This window comes from Perissodus microlepis, chromosome 9 (genome assembly GCF_051167445.1).
Source record: "Perissodus microlepis isolate ML-2025 ecotype Zambia chromosome 9, ASM5116744v1, whole genome shotgun sequence".
Lineage (NCBI taxonomy): Eukaryota > Metazoa > Chordata > Actinopteri > Cichliformes > Cichlidae > Perissodus > Perissodus microlepis.
In genome coordinates, this window is record NC_140469.1 from 7,776,223 (window position 1) to 7,794,440 (window position 18,218).

Below are 18,218 nucleotides of genomic sequence, written 5' to 3' on the forward strand. Positions count from 1 at the left end.
AATCCTTCATCATCCATAAGTTGTGATGGAAAAATGTCTGCAAGCGTGCAGGAGCCCATTTTTAGAGACAATCACTCCTGTGTTAGAATATTAATTGAGGTTTATCAGGTGAGATGACCAATAGATGAAAAGAAATATACTCTTACTAATTATTAGAGTTGAAAAGTACTTTGCTAAGCAAAATTAAATGAGGTTAGGCTGCAACTTGAAACGTTTACATAAAAGGTTCAGTTGGTGATGCATGAAAGAAAAATAATTTTCTTCTACAAATCTATTGGAGAATTCTGATTGTAAAAAATGAAAAATATTCAAAGAGTGAACCTGTTGGAAAAGTGAAGGTTTTGTGCAGCTGGGTGTTGCAGCCCCTTTAGAGGAAAATGTAAACTTGGTTTAACGAGGTTAAAAACAAAAACTGGGATGATCCAGACACATTTATTGTTTCTTTAATCCCCACAATAGTTTGAGTTTGTGCTAAAATGTCTTAAAAAGCTGTTTTGAGTGATAAGTTAGGCTTTAATGTGTTAAACTTGCATTAGATAAGACAATGTACCACTGAACACAGGAGGGATTATTGCTGAAAATGGGTCTCTGAACACCTCTGTAGATATTCTATTAAAAATCATTCATGATTTGTGATCAGTGTTAATATTAAGCATTCATATGATTATTTACGCTTTTGATTAATTGCTGTGATTCAATCTGAAACCAAATTTGAGTCTATTCAGAAAACAAGACATTTCTAACTCACCTCAGACCTTTGAGCTGTAGTCTGCATTGTAATTATAGTGTGTGGTTATTGATTAGAGCAGATGATATGAGACCATCAGGAGAGACTGTTAAAAAGTTATGAGCTGTCTTGATGCAGAGAAAGTGGAGTTTGTCATCCTTGAATGATGGGATTCAAGGATTGAATGATGCTCTGCCTCTGTGCTCAAGTTCAGACATAGGCTTTAAGCAACCATGAGCCACTGATACGCGTGATAGATTAATCAGCATGTATCAAGTGGGCTTGTTAAACAGCTCTGATAGGAGAAAGTCAATGAGCACGCAATAAAGTGGACTTGTTAGGGCCAGTTTACCATCAGCCTTGCTAAAGTTGAACTTCATTTGTATTTAAAGACAGACTTTAAAGAAAATTCGTATTTGAAACTGGTGATAAAATCCAGGTCAGATACAGTTACATACAAACATACAGTACACACTGCTGCTCAAAGGTTGGAGGTCAGTTAGAAAAGTCCCTGATTTTAATAGAAAATTGGCTTTAATGTAATATCACATGAAGGTTATCAGTAATGTTTTCACAGCTTTAATCAAATCCTTCATCATCCATAAGTTGTGATGGAAAAATGTCTGCAAGTGTGCAGGAGCCCATTTTTAGAGACAATCACTCCTGTGTTAGAATATTAATTGAGGTTTATCAGGTGAGATGACCAATAGATGAAAAGAAATATACTCTTACTAATTATTAGAGTTGAAAAGTACTTTGCTAAGCAAAATTAAATGAGGTTAGGCTGCAACTTGAAACGTTTACCTAAAAGGTTCAGTTGGTGATGCATGAAAGAAAAATAATTTTCTTCTACAAATCTATTGGAGAATTCTGATTGTAAAAAATGAAAAATATTCAAAGAGTGAACCTGTTGGAAAAGTGAAGGTTTTGTGCAGCTGGGTGTTGCAGCCCCTTTAGAGGAAAATGTAAACTTGGTTTAACGAGGTTAAAAACAAAAACTGGGATGATCCAGACACATTTATTGTTTCTTTAATCCCCACAATAGTTTGAGTTTGTGCTAAAATGTCTTAAAAAGCTGTTTTGAGTGATAAGTTAGGCTTTAATGTGTTAAACTTGCATTAGATAAGACAATGTACCACTGAACACAGGAGGGATTATTGCTGAAAATGGGTCTCTGAACACCTCTGTAGATATTCTATTAAAAATCATTCATGATTTGTGATCAGTGTTAATATTAAGCATTTATATGATTATTTACGCTTTTGATTAATTGCTGTGATTCAATCTGAAACCAAATTTGAGTCTATTCAGAAAACAAGACATTTCTAACTCACCTCAGACCTTTGAGCTGTAGTCTGCATTGTAATTATAGTGTGTGGTTATTGATTAGAGCAGATGATATGAGACCATCAGGAGAGACTGTTAAAAAGTTATGAGCTGTCTTGATGCAGAGAAAGTGGAGTTTGTCATCCTTGAATGATGGGATTCAAGGATTGAATGATGCTCTGCCTCTGTGCTCAAGTTCAGACATAGGCTTTAAGCAACCATGAGCCACTGATACGCGTGATAGATTAATCAGCATGTATCAAGTGGGCTTGTTAAACAGCTCTGATAGGAGAAAGTCAATGAGCACGCAATAAAGTGGACTTGTTAGGGCCAGTTTACCATCAGCCTTGCTAAAGTTGAACTTCATTTGTATTTAAAGACAGACTTTAAAGAAAATTCGTATTTGAAACTGGTGATAAAATCCAGGTCAGATACAGTTACATACAAACATACAGTACACACTGCTGCTCAAAGGTTGGAGGTCAGTTAGAAAAGTCCCTGATTTTAATAGAAAATTGGCTTTAATGTAATATCACATGAAGGTTATCAGTAATGTTTTCACAGCTTTAATCAAATCCTTCATCATCCATAAGTTGTGATGGAAAAATGTCTGCAAGTGTGCAGGAGCCCATTTTTAGAGACAATCACTCCTGTGTTAGAATATTAATTGAGGTTTATCAGGTGAGATGACCAATAGATGAAAAGAAATATACTCTTACTAATTATTAGAGTTGAAAAGTACTTTGCTAAGCAAAATTAAATGAGGTTAGGCTGCAACTTGAAACGTTTACATAAAAGGTTCAGTTGGTGATGCATGAAAGAAAAATAATTTTCTTCTACAAATCTATTGGAGAATTCTGATTGTAAAAAATGAAAAATATTCAAAGAGTGAACCTGTTGGAAAAGTGAAGGTTTTGTGCAGCTGGGTGTTGCAGCCCCTTTAGAGGAAAATGTAAACTTGGTTTAACGAGGTTAAAAACAAAAACTGGGATGATCCAGACACATTTATTGTTTCTTTAATCCCCACAATAGTTTGAGTTTGTGCTAAAATGTCTTAAAAAGCTGTTTTGAGTGATAAGTTAGGCTTTAATGTGTTAAACTTGCATTAGATAAGACAATGTACCACTGAACACAGGAGGGATTATTGCTGAAAATGGGTCTCTGAACACCTCTGTAGATATTCTATTAAAAATCATTCATGATTTGTGATCAGTGTTAATATTAAGCATTTATATGATTATTTACGCTTTTGATTAATTGCTGTGATTCAATCTGAAACCAAATTTGAGTCTATTCAGAAAACAAGACATTTCTAACTCACCTCAGACCTTTGAGCTGTAGTCTGCATTGTAATTATAGTGTGTGGTTATTGATTAGAGCAGATGATATGAGACCATCAGGAGAGACTGTTAAAAAGTTATGAGCTGTCTTGATGCAGAGAAAGTGGAGTTTGTCATCCTTGAATGATGGGATTCAAGGATTGAATGATGCTCTGCCTCTGTGCTCAAGTTCAGACATAGGCTTTAAGCAACCATGAGCCACTGATACGCGTGATAGATTAATCAGCATGTATCAAGTGGGCTTGTTAAACAGCTCTGATAGGAGAAAGTCAATGAGCACGCAATAAAGTGGACTTGTTAGGGCCAGTTTACCATCAGCCTTGCTAAAGTTGAACTTCATTTGTATTTAAAGACAGACTTTAAAGAAAATTCGTATTTGAAACTGGTGATAAAATCCAGGTCAGATACAGTTACATACAAACATACAGTACACACTGCTGCTCAAAGGTTGGAGGTCAGTTAGAAAAGTCCCTGATTTTAATAGAAAATTGGCTTTAATGTAATATCACATGAAGGTTATCAGTAATGTTTTCACAGCTTTAATCAAATCCTTCATCATCCATAAGTTGTGATGGAAAAATGTCTGCAAGTGTGCAGGAGCCCATTTTTAGAGACAATCACTCCTGTGTTAGAATATTAATTGAGGTTTATCAGGTGAGATGACCAATAGATGAAAAGAAATATACTCTTACTAATTATTAGAGTTGAAAAGTACTTTGCTAAGCAAAATTAAATGAGGTTAGGCTGCAACTTGAAACGTTTACATAAAAGGTTCAGTTGGTGATGCATGAAAGAAAAATAATTTTCTTCTACAAATCTATTGGAGAATTCTGATTGTAAAAAATGAAAAATATTCAAAGAGTGAACCTGTTGGAAAAGTGAAGGTTTTGTGCAGCTGGGTGTTGCAGCCCCTTTAGAGGAAAATGTAAACTTGGTTTAACGAGGTTAAAAACAAAAACTGGGATGATCCAGACACATTTATTGTTTCTTTAATCCCCACAATAGTTTGAGTTTGTGCTAAAATGTCTTAAAAAGCTGTTTTGAGTGATAAGTTAGGCTTTAATGTGTTAAACTTGCATTAGATAAGACAATGTACCACTGAACACAGGAGGGATTATTGCTGAAAATGGGTCTCTGAACACCTCTGTAGATATTCTATTAAAAATCATTCATGATTTGTGATCAGTGTTAATATTAAGCATTTATATGATTATTTACGCTTTTGATTAATTGCTGTGATTCAATCTGAAACCAAATTTGAGTCTATTCAGAAAACAAGACATTTCTAACTCACCTCAGACCTTTGAGCTGTAGTCTGCATTGTAATTATAGTGTGTGGTTATTGATTAGAGCAGATGATATGAGACCATCAGGAGAGACTGTTAAAAAGTTATGAGCTGTCTTGATGCAGAGAAAGTGGAGTTTGTCATCCTTGAATGATGGGATTCAAGGATTGAATGATGCTCTGCCTCTGTGCTCAAGTTCAGACATAGGCTTTAAGCAACCATGAGCCACTGATACGCGTGATAGATTAATCAGCATGTATCAAGTGGGCTTGTTAAACAGCTCTGATAGGAGAAAGTCAATGAGCACGCAATAAAGTGGACTTGTTAGGGCCAGTTTACCATCAGCCTTGCTAAAGTTGAACTTCATTTGTATTTAAAGACAGACTTTAAAGAAAATTCGTATTTGAAACTGGTGATAAAATCCAGGTCAGATACAGTTACATACAAACATACAGTACACACTGCTGCTCAAAGGTTGGAGGTCAGTTAGAAAAGTCCCTGATTTTAATAGAAAATTGGCTTTAATGTAATATCACATGAAGGTTATCAGTAATGTTTTCACAGCTTTAATCAAATCCTTCATCATCCATAAGTTGTGATGGAAAAATGTCTGCAAGTGTGCAGGAGCCCATTTTTAGAGACAATCACTCCTGTGTTAGAATATTAATTGAGGTTTATCAGGTGAGATGACCAATAGATGAAAAGAAATATACTCTTACTAATTATTAGAGTTGAAAAGTACTTTGCTAAGCAAAATTAAATGAGGTTAGGCTGCAACTTGAAACGTTTACATAAAAGGTTCAGTTGGTGATGCATGAAAGAAAAATAATTTTCTTCTACAAATCTATTGGAGAATTCTGATTGTAAAAAATGAAAAATATTCAAAGAGTGAACCTGTTGGAAAAGTGAAGGTTTTGTGCAGCTGGGTGTTGCAGCCCCTTTAGAGGAAAATGTAAACTTGGTTTAACGAGGTTAAAAACAAAAACTGGGATGATCCAGACACATTTATTATTTCTTTAATCCCCACAATAGTTTGAGTTTGTGCTAAAATGTCTTAAAAAGCTGTTTTGAGTGATAAGTTAGGCTTTAATGTGTTAAACTTGCATTAGATAAGACAATGTACCACTGAACACAGGAGGGATTATTGCTGAAAATGGGTCTCTGAACACCTCTGTAGATATTCTATTAAAAATCATTCATGATTTGTGATCAGTGTTAATATTAAGCATTTATATGATTATTTACGCTTTTGATTAATTGCTGTGATTCAATCTGAAACCAAATTTGAGTCTATTCAGAAAACAAGACATTTCTAACTCACCTCAGACCTTTGAGCTGTAGTCTGCATTGTAATTATAGTGTGTGGTTATTGATTAGAGCAGATGATATGAGACCATCAGGAGAGACTGTTAAAAAGTTATGAGCTGTCTTGATGCAGAGAAAGTGGAGTTTGTCATCCTTGAATGATGGGATTCAAGGATTGAATGATGCTCTGCCTCTGTGCTCAAGTTCAGACATAGGCTTTAAGCAACCATGAGCCACTGATACGCGTGATAGATTAATCAGCATGTATCAAGTGGGCTTGTTAAACAGCTCTGATAGGAGAAAGTCAATGAGCACGCAATAAAGTGGACTTGTTAGGGCCAGTTTACCATCAGCCTTGCTAAAGTTGAACTTCATTTGTATTTAAAGACAGACTTTAAAGAAAATTCGTATTTGAAACTGGTGATAAAATCCAGGTCAGATACAGTTACATACAAACATACAGTACACACTGCTGCTCAAAGGTTGGAGGTCAGTTAGAAAAGTCCCTGATTTTAATAGAAAATTGGCTTTAATGTAATATCACATGAAGGTTATCAGTAATGTTTTCACAGCTTTAATCAAATCCTTCATCATCCATAAGTTGTGATGGAAAAATGTCTGCAAGTGTGCAGGAGCCCATTTTTAGAGACAATCACTCCTGTGTTAGAATATTAATTGAGGTTTATCAGGTGAGATGACCAATAGATGAAAAGAAATATACTCTTACTAATTATTAGAGTTGAAAAGTACTTTGCTAAGCAAAATTAAATGAGGTTAGGCTGCAACTTGAAACGTTTACATAAAAGGTTCAGTTGGTGATGCATGAAAGAAAAATAATTTTCTTCTACAAATCTATTGGAGAATTCTGATTGTAAAAAATGAAAAATATTCAAAGAGTGAACCTGTTGGAAAAGTGAAGGTTTTGTGCAGCTGGGTGTTGCAGCCCCTTTAGAGGAAAATGTAAACTTGGTTTAACGAGGTTAAAAACAAAAACTGGGATGATCCAGACACATTTATTATTTCTTTAATCCCCACAATAGTTTGAGTTTGTGCTAAAATGTCTTAAAAAGCTGTTTTGAGTGATAAGTTAGGCTTTAATGTGTTAAACTTGCATTAGATAAGACAATGTACCACTGAACACAGGAGGGATTATTGCTGAAAATGGGTCTCTGAACACCTCTGTAGATATTCTATTAAAAATCATTCATGATTTGTGATCAGTGTTAATATTAAGCATTTATATGATTATTTACGCTTTTGATTAATTGCTGTGATTCAATCTGAAACCAAATTTGAGTCTATTCAGAAAACAAGACATTTCTAACTCACCTCAGACCTTTGAGCTGTAGTCTGCATTGTAATTATAGTGTGTGGTTATTGATTAGAGCAGATGATATGAGACCATCAGGAGAGACTGTTAAAAAGTTATGAGCTGTCTTGATGCAGAGAAAGTGGAGTTTGTCATCCTTGAATGATGGGATTCAAGGATTGAATGATGCGCTGCCTCTGTGCTCAAGTTCAGACATAGGCTTTAAGCAACCATGAGCCACTGATACGCGTGATAGATTAATCAGCATGTATCAAGTGGGCTTGTTAAACAGCTCTGATAGGAGAAAGTCAATGAGCACGCAATAAAGTGGACTTGTTAGGGCCAGTTTACCATCAGCCTTGCTAAAGTTGAACTTCATTTGTATTTAAAGACAGAATTTAAAGAAAATTCGTATTTGAAACTGGTGATAAAATCCAGGTCAGATACAGTTACATACAAACATACAGTACACACTGCTGCTCAAAGGTTGGAGGTCAGTTAGAAAAGTCCCTGATTTTAATAGAAAATTGGCTTTAATGTAATATCACATGAAGGTTATCAGTAATGTTTTCACAGCTTTAATCAAATCCTTCATCATCCATAAGTTGTGATGGAAAAATGTCTGCAAGCGTGCAGGAGCCCATTTTTAGAGACAATCACTCCTGTGTTAGAATATTAATTGAAGTTTATCAGGTGAGATGACCAATAGATGAAAAGAAATATACTCTTACTAATTATTAGAGTTGAAAAGTACTTTGCTAAGCAAAATTAAATGAGGTTAGGCTGCAACTTGAAACGTTTACATAAAAGGTTCAGTTGGTGATGCATGAAAGAAAAATAATTTTCTTCTACAAATCTATTGGAGAATTCTGATTGTAAAAAATGAAAAATATTCAAAGAGTGAACCTGTTGGAAAAGTGAAGGTTTTGTGCAGCTGGGTGTTGCAGCCCCTTTAGAGGAAAATGTAAACTTGGTTTAACGAGGTTAAAAACAAAAACTGGGATGATCCAGACACATTTATTGTTTCTTTAATCCCCACAATAGTTTGAGTTTGTGCTAAAATGTCTTAAAAAGCTGTTTTGAGTGATAAGTTAGGCTTTAATGTGTTAAACTTGCATTAGATAAGACAATGTACCACTGAACACAGGAGGGATTATTGCTGAAAATGGGTCTCTGAACACCTCTGTAGATATTCTATTAAAAATCATTCATGATTTGTGATCAGTGTTAATATTAAGCATTTATATGATTATTTACGCTTTTGATTAATTGCTGTGATTCAATCTGAAACCAAATTTGAGTCTATTCAGAAAACAAGACATTTCTAACTCACCTCAGACCTTTGAGCTGTAGTCTGCATTGTAATTATAGTGTGTGGTTATTGATTAGAGCAGATGATATGAGACCATCAGGAGAGACTGTTAAAAAGTTATGAGCTGTCTTGATGCAGAGAAAGTGGAGTTTGTCATCCTTGAATGATGGGATTCAAGGATTGAATGATGCTCTGCCTCTGTGCTCAAGTTCAGACATAGGCTTTAAGCAACCATGAGCCACTGATACGCGTGATAGATTAATCAGCATGTATCAAGTGGGCTTGTTAAACAGCTCTGATAGGAGAAAGTCAATGAGCACGCAATAAAGTGGACTTGTTAGGGCCAGTTTACCATCAGCCTTGCTAAAGTTGAACTTCATTTGTATTTAAAGACAGACTTTAAAGAAAATTTGTATTTGAAACTGGTGATAAAATCCAGGTCAGATACAGTTACATACAAACATACAGTACACACTGCTGCTCAAAGGTTGGAGGTCAGTTAGAAAAGTCCCTGATTTTAATAGAAAATTGGCTTTAATGTAATATCACATGAAGGTTATCAGTAATGTTTTCACAGCTTTAATCAAATCCTTCATCATCCATAAGTTGTGATGGAAAAATGTCTGCAAGTGTGCAGGAGCCCATTTTTAGAGACAATCACTCCTGTGTTAGAATATTAATTGAGGTTTATCAGGTGAGATGACCAATAGATGAAAAGAAATATACTCTTACTAATTATTAGAGTTGAAAAGTACTTTGCTAAGCAAAATTAAATGAGGTTAGGCTGCAACTTGAAACGTTTACATAAAAGGTTCAGTTGGTGATGCATGAAAGAAAAATAATTTTCTTCTACAAATCTATTGGAGAATTCTGATTGTAAAAAATGAAAAATATTCAAAGAGTGAACCTGTTGGAAAAGTGAAGGTTTTGTGCAGCTGGGTGTTGCAGCCCCTTTAGAGGAAAATGTAAACTTGGTTTAACGAGGTTAAAAACAAAAACTGGGATGATCCAGACACATTTATTGTTTCTTTAATCCCCACAATAGTTTGAGTTTGTGCTAAAATGTCTTAAAAAGCTGTTTTGAGTGATAAGTTAGGCTTTAATGTGTTAAACTTGCATTAGATAAGACAATGTACCACTGAACACAGGAGGGATTATTGCTGAAAATGGGTCTCTGAACACCTCTGTAGATATTCTATTAAAAATCATTCATGATTTGTGATCAGTGTTAATATTAAGCATTTATATGATTATTTACGCTTTTGATTAATTGCTGTGATTCAATCTGAAACCAAATTTGAGTCTATTCAGAAAACAAGACATTTCTAACTCACCTCAGACCTTTGAGCTGTAGTCTGCATTGTAATTATAGTGTGTGGTTATTGATTAGAGCAGATGATATGAGACCATCAGGAGAGACTGTTAAAAAGTTATGAGCTGTCTTGATGCAGAGAAAGTGGAGTTTGTCATCCTTGAATGATGGGATTCAAGGATTGAATGATGCTCTGCCTCTGTGCTCAAGTTCAGACATAGGCTTTAAGCAACCATGAGCCACTGATACGCGTGATAGATTAATCAGCATGTATCAAGTGGGCTTGTTAAAAAGCTCTGATAGGAGAAAGTCAATGAGCACGCAATAAAGTGGACTTGTTAGGGCCAGTTTACCATCAGCCTTGCTAAAGTTGAACTTCATTTGTATTTAAAGACAGACTTTAAAGAAAATTCGTATTTGAAACTGGTGATAAAATCCAGGTCAGATACAGTTACATACAAACATACAGTACACACTGCTGCTCAAAGGTTGGAGGTCAGTTAGAAAAGTCCCTGATTTTAATAGAAAATTGGCTTTAATGTAATATCACATGAAGGTTATCAGTAATGTTTTCACAGCTTTAATCAAATCCTTCATCATCCATAAGTTGTGACGGAAAAATGTCTGCAAGCGTGCAGGAGCCCATTTTTAGAGACAATCACTCCTGTGTTAGAATATTAATTGAGGTTTATCAGGTGAGATGACCAATAGATGAAAAGAAATATACTCTTACTAATTATTAGAGTTGAAAAGTACTTTGCTAAGCAAAATTAAATGAGGTTAGACTGCAACTTGAAACGTTTACCTAAAAGCTTCAGTTGGTGATGCATGAAAGAAAAATAATTTTCTTCTACAAATCTATTGGAGAATTCTGATTGTAAAAAATGAAAAATATTCAAAGAGTGAACCTGTTGGAAAAGTGAAGGTTTTGTGCAGCTGGGTGTTGCAGCCCCTTTAGAGGAAAATGTAAACTTGGTTTAACGAGGTTAAAAACAAAAACTGGGATGATCCAGACACATTTATTGTTTCTTTAATCCCCACAATAGTTTGAGTTTGTGCTAAAATGTCTTAAAAAGCTGTTTTGAGTGATAAGTTAGGCTTTAATGTGTTAAACTTGCATTAGATAAGACAATGTACCACTGAACACAGGAGGGATTATTGCTGAAAATGGGTCTCTGAACACCTCTGTAGATATTCTATTAAAAATCATTCATGATTTGTGATCAGTGTTAATATTAAGCATTTATATGATTATTTACGCTTTTGATTAATTGCTGTGATTCAATCTGAAACCAAATTTGAGTCTATTCAGAAAACAAGACATTTCTAACTCACCTCAGACCTTTGAGCTGTAGTCTGCATTGTAATTATAGTGTGTGGTTATTGATTAGAGCAGATGATATGAGACCATCAGGAGAGACTGTTAAAAAGTTATGAGCTGTCTTGATGCAGAGAAAGTGGAGTTTGTCATCCTTGAATGATGGGATTCAAGGATTGAATGATGCTCTGCCTCTGTGCTCAAGTTCAGACATAGGCTTTAAGCAACCATGAGCCACTGATACGCGTGATAGATTAATCAGCATGTATCAAGTGGGCTTGTTAAACAGCTCTGATAGGAGAAAGTCAATGAGCACGCAATAAAGTGGACTTGTTAGGGCCAGTTTACCATCAGCCTTGCTAAAGTTGAACTTCATTTGTATTTAAAGACAGACTTTAAAGAAAATTCGTATTTGAAACTGGTGATAAAATCCAGGTCAGATACAGTTACATACAAACATACAGTACACACTGCTGCTCAAAGGTTGGAGGTCAGTTAGAAAAGTCCCTGATTTTAATAGAAAATTGGCTTTAATGTAATATCACATGAAGGTTATCAGTAATGTTTTCACAGCTTTAATCAAATCCTTCATCATCCATAAGTTGTGATGGAAAAATGTCTGCAAGCGTGCAGGAGCCCATTTTTAGAGACAATCACTCCTGTGTTAGAATATTAATTGAGGTTTATCAGGTGAGATGACCAATAGATGAAAAGAAATATACTCTTACTAATTATTAGAGTTGAAAAGTACTTTGCTAAGCAAAATTAAATGAGGTTAGGCTGCAACTTGAAACGTTTACATAAAAGGTTCAGTTGGTGATGCATGAAAGAAAAATAATTTTCTTCTACAAATCTATTGGAGAATTCTGATTGTAAAAAATGAAAAATATTCAAAGAGTGAACCTGTTGGAAAAGTGAAGGTTTTGTGCAGCTGGGTGTTGCAGCCCCTTTAGAGGAAAATGTAAACTTGGTTTAACGAGGTTAAAAACAAAAACTGGGATGATCCAGACACATTTATTGTTTCTTTAATCCCCACAATAGTTTGAGTTTGTGCTAAAATGTCTTAAAAAGCTGTTTTGAGTGATAAGTTAGGCTTTAATGTGTTAAACTTGCATTAGATAAGACAATGTACCACTGAACACAGGAGGGATTATTGCTGAAAATGGGTCTCTGAACACCTCTGTAGATATTCTATTAAAAATCATTCATGATTTGTGATCAGTGTTAATATTAAGCATTTATATGATTATTTACGCTTTTGATTAATTGCTGTGATTCAATCTGAAACCAAATTTGAGTCTATTCAGAAAACAAGACATTTCTAACTCACCTCAGACCTTTGAGCTGTAGTCTGCATTGTAATTATAGTGTGTGGTTATTGATTAGAGCAGATGATATGAGACCATCAGGAGAGACTGTTAAAAAGTTATGAGCTGTCTTGATGCAGAGAAAGTGGAGTTTGTCATCCTTGAATGATGGGATTCAAGGATTGAATGATGCTCTGCCTCTGTGCTCAAGTTCAGACATAGGCTTTAAGCAACCATGAGCCACTGATACGCGTGATAGATTAATCAGCATGTATCAAGTGGGCTTGTTAAAAAGCTCTGATAGGAGAAAGTCAATGAGCACGCAATAAAGTGGACTTGTTAGGGCCAGTTTACCATCAGCCTTGCTAAAGTTGAACTTCATTTGTATTTAAAGACAGACTTTAAAGAAAATTTGTATTTGAAACTGGTGATAAAATCCAAGTCAGATACAGTTACATACAAACATACAGTACACACTGCTGCTCAAAGGTTGGAGGTCAGTTAGAAAAGTCCCTGATTTTAATAGAAAATTGGCTTTAATGTAATATCACATGAAGGTTATCAGTAATGTTTTCACAGCTTTAATCAAATCCTTCATCATCCATAAGTTGTGATGGAAAAATGTCTGCAAGCGTGCAGGAGCCCATTTTTAGAGACAATCACTCCTGTGTTAGAATATTAATTGAGGTTTATCAGGTGAGATGACCAATAGATGAAAAGAAATATACTCTTACTAATTATTAGAGTTGAAAAGTACTTTGCTAAGCAAAATTAAATGAGGTTAGGCTGCAACTTGAAACGTTTACATAAAAGGTTCAGTTGGTGATGCATGAAAGAAAAATAATTTTCTTCTACAAATCTATTGGAGAATTCTGATTGTAAAAAATGAAAAATATTCAAAGAGTGAACCTGTTGGAAAAGTGAAGGTTTTGTGCAGCTGGGTGTTGCAGCCCCTTTAGAGGAAAATGTAAACTTGGTTTAACGAGGTTAAAAACAAAAACTGGGATGATCCAGACACATTTATTGTTTCTTTAATCCCCACAATAGTTTGAGTTTGTGCTAAAATGTCTTAAAAAGCTGTTTTGAGTGATAAGTTAGGCTTTAATGTGTTAAACTTGCATTAGATAAGACAATGTACCACTGAACACAGGAGGGATTATTGCTGAAAATGGGTCTCTGAACACCTCTGTAGATATTCCATTAAAAATCATTCATGATTTGTGATCAGTGTTAATATTAAGCATTTATATGATTATTTACGCTTTTGATTAATTGCTGTGATTCAATCTGAAACCAAATTTGAGTCTATTCAGAAAACAAGACATTTCTAACTCACCTCAGACCTTTGAGCTGTAGTCTGCATTGTAATTATAGTGTGTGGTTATTGATTAGAGCAGATGATATGAGACCATCAGGAGAGACTGTTAAAAAGTTATGAGCTGTCTTGATGCAGAGAAAGTGGAGTTTGTCATCCTTGAATGATGGGATTCAAGGATTGAATGATGCTCTGCCTCTGTGCTCAAGTTCAGACATAGGCTTTAAGCAACCATGAGCCACTGATACGCGTGATAGATTAATCAGCATGTATCAAGTGGGCTTGTTAAACAGCTCTGATAGGAGAAAGTCAATGAGCACGCAATAAAGTGGACTTGTTAGGGCCAGTTTACCATCAGCCTTGCTAAAGTTGAACTTCATTTGTATTTAAAGACAGACTTTAAAGAAAATTCGTATTTGAAACTGGTGATAAAATCCAGGTCAGATACAGTTACATACAAACATACAGTACACACTGCTGCTCAAAGGTTGGAGGTCAGTTAGAAAAGTCCCTGATTTTAATAGAAAATTGGCTTTAATGTAATATCACATGAAGGTTATCAGTAATGTTTTCACAGCTTTAATCAAATCCTTCATCATCCATAAGTTGTGATGGAAAAATGTCTGCAAGCGTGCAGGAGCCCATTTTTAGAGACAATCACTCCTGTGTTAGAATATTAATTGAGGTTTATCAGGTGAGATGACCAATAGATGAAAAGAAATATACTCTTACTAATTATTAGAGTTGAAAAGTACTTTGCTAAGCAAAATTAAATGAGGTTAGGCTGCAACTTGAAACGTTTACATAAAAGGTTCAGTTGGTGATGCATGAAAGAAAAATAATTTTCTTCTACAAATCTATTGGAGAATTCTGATTGTAAAAAATGAAAAATATTCAAAGAGTGAACCTGTTGGAAAAGTGAAGGTTTTGTGCAGCTGGGTGTTGCAGCCCCTTTAGAGGAAAATGTAAACTTGGTTTAACGAGGTTAAAAACAAAAACTGGGATGATCCAGACACATTTATTGTTTCTTTAATCCCCACAATAGTTTGAGTTTGTGCTAAAATGTCTTAAAAAGCTGTTTTGAGTGATAAGTTAGGCTTTAATGTGTTAAACTTGCATTAGATAAGACAATGTACCACTGAACACAGGAGGGATTATTGCTGAAAATGGGTCTCTGAACACCTCTGTAGATATTCTATTAAAAATCATTCATGATTTGTGATCAGTGTTAATATTAAGCATTTATATGATTATTTACGCTTTTGATTAATTGCTGTGATTCAATCTGAAACCAAATTTGAGTCTATTCAGAAAACAAGACATTTCTAACTCACCTCAGACCTTTGAGCTGTAGTCTGCATTGTAATTATAGTGTGTGGTTATTGATTAGAGCAGATGATATGAGACCATCAGGAGAGACTGTTAAAAAGTTATGAGCTGTCTTGATGCAGAGAAAGTGGAGTTTGTCATCCTTGAATGATGGGATTCAAGGATTGAATGATGCTCTGCCTCTGTGCTCAAGTTCAGACATAGGCTTTAAGCAACCATGAGCCACTGATACGCGTGATAGATTAATCAGCATGTATCAAGTGGGCTTGTTAAACAGCTCTGATAGGAGAAAGTCAATGAGCACGCAATAAAGTGGACTTGTTAGGGCCAGTTTACCATCAGCCTTGCTAAAGTTGAACTTCATTTGTATTTAAAGACAGACTTTAAAGAAAATTCGTATTTGAAACTGGTGATAAAATCCAGGTCAGATACAGTTACATACAAACATACAGTACACACTGCTGCTCAAAGGTTGGAGGTCAGTTAGAAAAGTCCCTGATTTTAATAGAAAATTGGCTTTAATGTAATATCACATGAAGGTTATCAGTAATGTTTTCACAGCTTTAATCAAATCCTTCATCATCCATAAGTTGTGATGGAAAAATGTCTGCAAGTGTGCAGGAGCCCATTTTTAGAGACAATCACTCCTGTGTTAGAATATTAATTGAGGTTTATCAGGTGAGATGACCAATAGATTAAAAGAAATATACTCTTACTAATTATTAGAGTTGAAAAGTACTTTGCTAAGCAAAATTAAATGAGGTTAGGCTGCAACTTGAAACGTTTACATAAAAGGTTCAGTTGGTGATGCATGAAAGAAAAATAATTTTCTTCTACAAATCTATTGGAGAATTCTGATTGTAAAAAATGAAAAATATTCAAAGAGTGAACCTGTTGGAAAAGTGAAGGTTTTGTGCAGCTGGGTGTTGCAGCCCCTTTAGAGGAAAATGTAAACTTGGTTTAACGAGGTTAAAAACAAAAACTGGGATGATCCAGACACATTTATTGTTTCTTTAATCCCCACAATAGTTTGAGTTTGTGCTAAAATGTCTTAAAAAGCTGTTTTGAGTGATAAGTTAGGCTTTAATGTGTTAAACTTGCATTAGATAAGACAATGTACCACTGAACACAGGAGGGATTATTGCTGAAAATGGGTCTCTGAACACCTCTGTAGATATTCTATTAAAAATCATTCATGATTTGTGATCAGTGTTAATATTAAGCATTTATATGATTATTTACGCTTTTGATTAATTGCTGTGATTCAATCTGAAACCAAATTTGAGTCTATTCAGAAAACAAGACATTTCTAACTCACCTCAGACCTTTGAGCTGTAGTCTGCATTGTAATTATAGTGTGTGGTTATTGATTAGAGCAGATGATATGAGACCATCAGGAGAGACTGTTAAAAAGTTATGAGCTGTCTTGATGCAGAGAAAGTGGAGTTTGTCATCCTTGAATGATGGGATTCAAGGATTGAATGATGCTCTGCCTCTGTGCTCAAGTTCAGACATAGGCTTTAAGCAACCATGAGCCACTCATACGCGTGATAGATTAATCAGCATGTATCAAGTGGGCTTGTTAAACAGCTCTGATAGGAGAAAGTCAATGAGCACGCAATAAAGTGGACTTGTTAGGGCCAGTTTACCATCAGCCTTGCTAAAGTTGAACTTCATTTGTATTTAAAGACAGACTTTAAAGAAAATTCGTATTTGAAACTGGTGATAAAATCCAGGTCAGATACAGTTACATACAAACATACAGTACACACTGCTGCTCAAAGGTTGGAGGTCAGTTAGAAAAGTCCCTGATTTTAATAGAAAATTGGCTTTAATGTAATATCACATGAAGGTTATCAGTAATGTTTTCACAGCTTTAATCAAATCCTTCATCATCCATAAGTTGTGATGGAAAAATGTCTGCAAGTGTGCAGGAGCCCATTTTTAGAGACAATCACTCCTGTGTTAGAATATTAATTGAGGTTTATCAGGTGAGATGACCAATAGATGAAAAGAAATATACTCTTACTAATTATTAGAGTTGAAAAGTACTTTGCTAAGCAAAATTAAATGAGGTTAGGCTGCAACTTGAAACGTTTACATAAAAGGTTCAGTTGGTGATGCATGAAAGAAAAATAATTTTCTTCTACAAATCTATTGGAGAATTCTGATTGTAAAAAATGAAAAATATTCAAAGAGTGAACCTGTTGGAAAAGTGAAGGTTTTGTGCAGCTGGGTGTTGCAGCCCCTTTAGAGGAAAATGTAAACTTGGTTTAACGAGGTTAAAAACAAAAACTGGGATGATCCAGACACATTTATTGTTTCTTTAATCCCCACAATAGTTTGAGTTTGTGCTAAAATGTCTTAAAAAGCTGTTTTGAGTGATAAGTTAGGCTTTAATGTGTTAAACTTGCATTAGATAAGACAATGTACCACTGAACACAGGAGGGATTATTGCTGAAAATGGGTCTCTGAACACCTCTGTAGATATTCTATTAAAAATCATTCATGATTTGTGATCAGTGTTAATATTAAGCATTTATATGATTATTTACGCTTTTGATTAATTGCTGTGATTCAATCTGAAACCAAATTTGAGTCTATTCAGAAAACAAGACATTTCTAACTCACCTCAGACCTTTGAGCTGTAGTCTGCATTGTAATTATAGTGTGTGGTTATTGATTAGAGCAGATGATATGAGACCATCAGGAGAGACTGTTAAAAAGTTATGAGCTGTCTTGATGCAGAGAAAGTGGAGTTTGTCATCCTTGAATGATGGGATTCAAGGATTGAATGATGCTCTGCCTCTGTGCTCAAGTTCAGACATAGGCTTTAAGCAACCATGAGCCACTGATACGCGTGATAGATTAATCAGCATGTATCAAGTGGGCTTGTTAAACAGCTCTGATAGGAGAAAGTCAATGAGCACGCAATAAAGTGGACTTGTTAGGGCCAGTTTACCATCAGCCTTGCTAAAGTTGAACTTCATTTGTATTTAAAGACAGACTTTAAAGAAAATTCGTATTTGAAA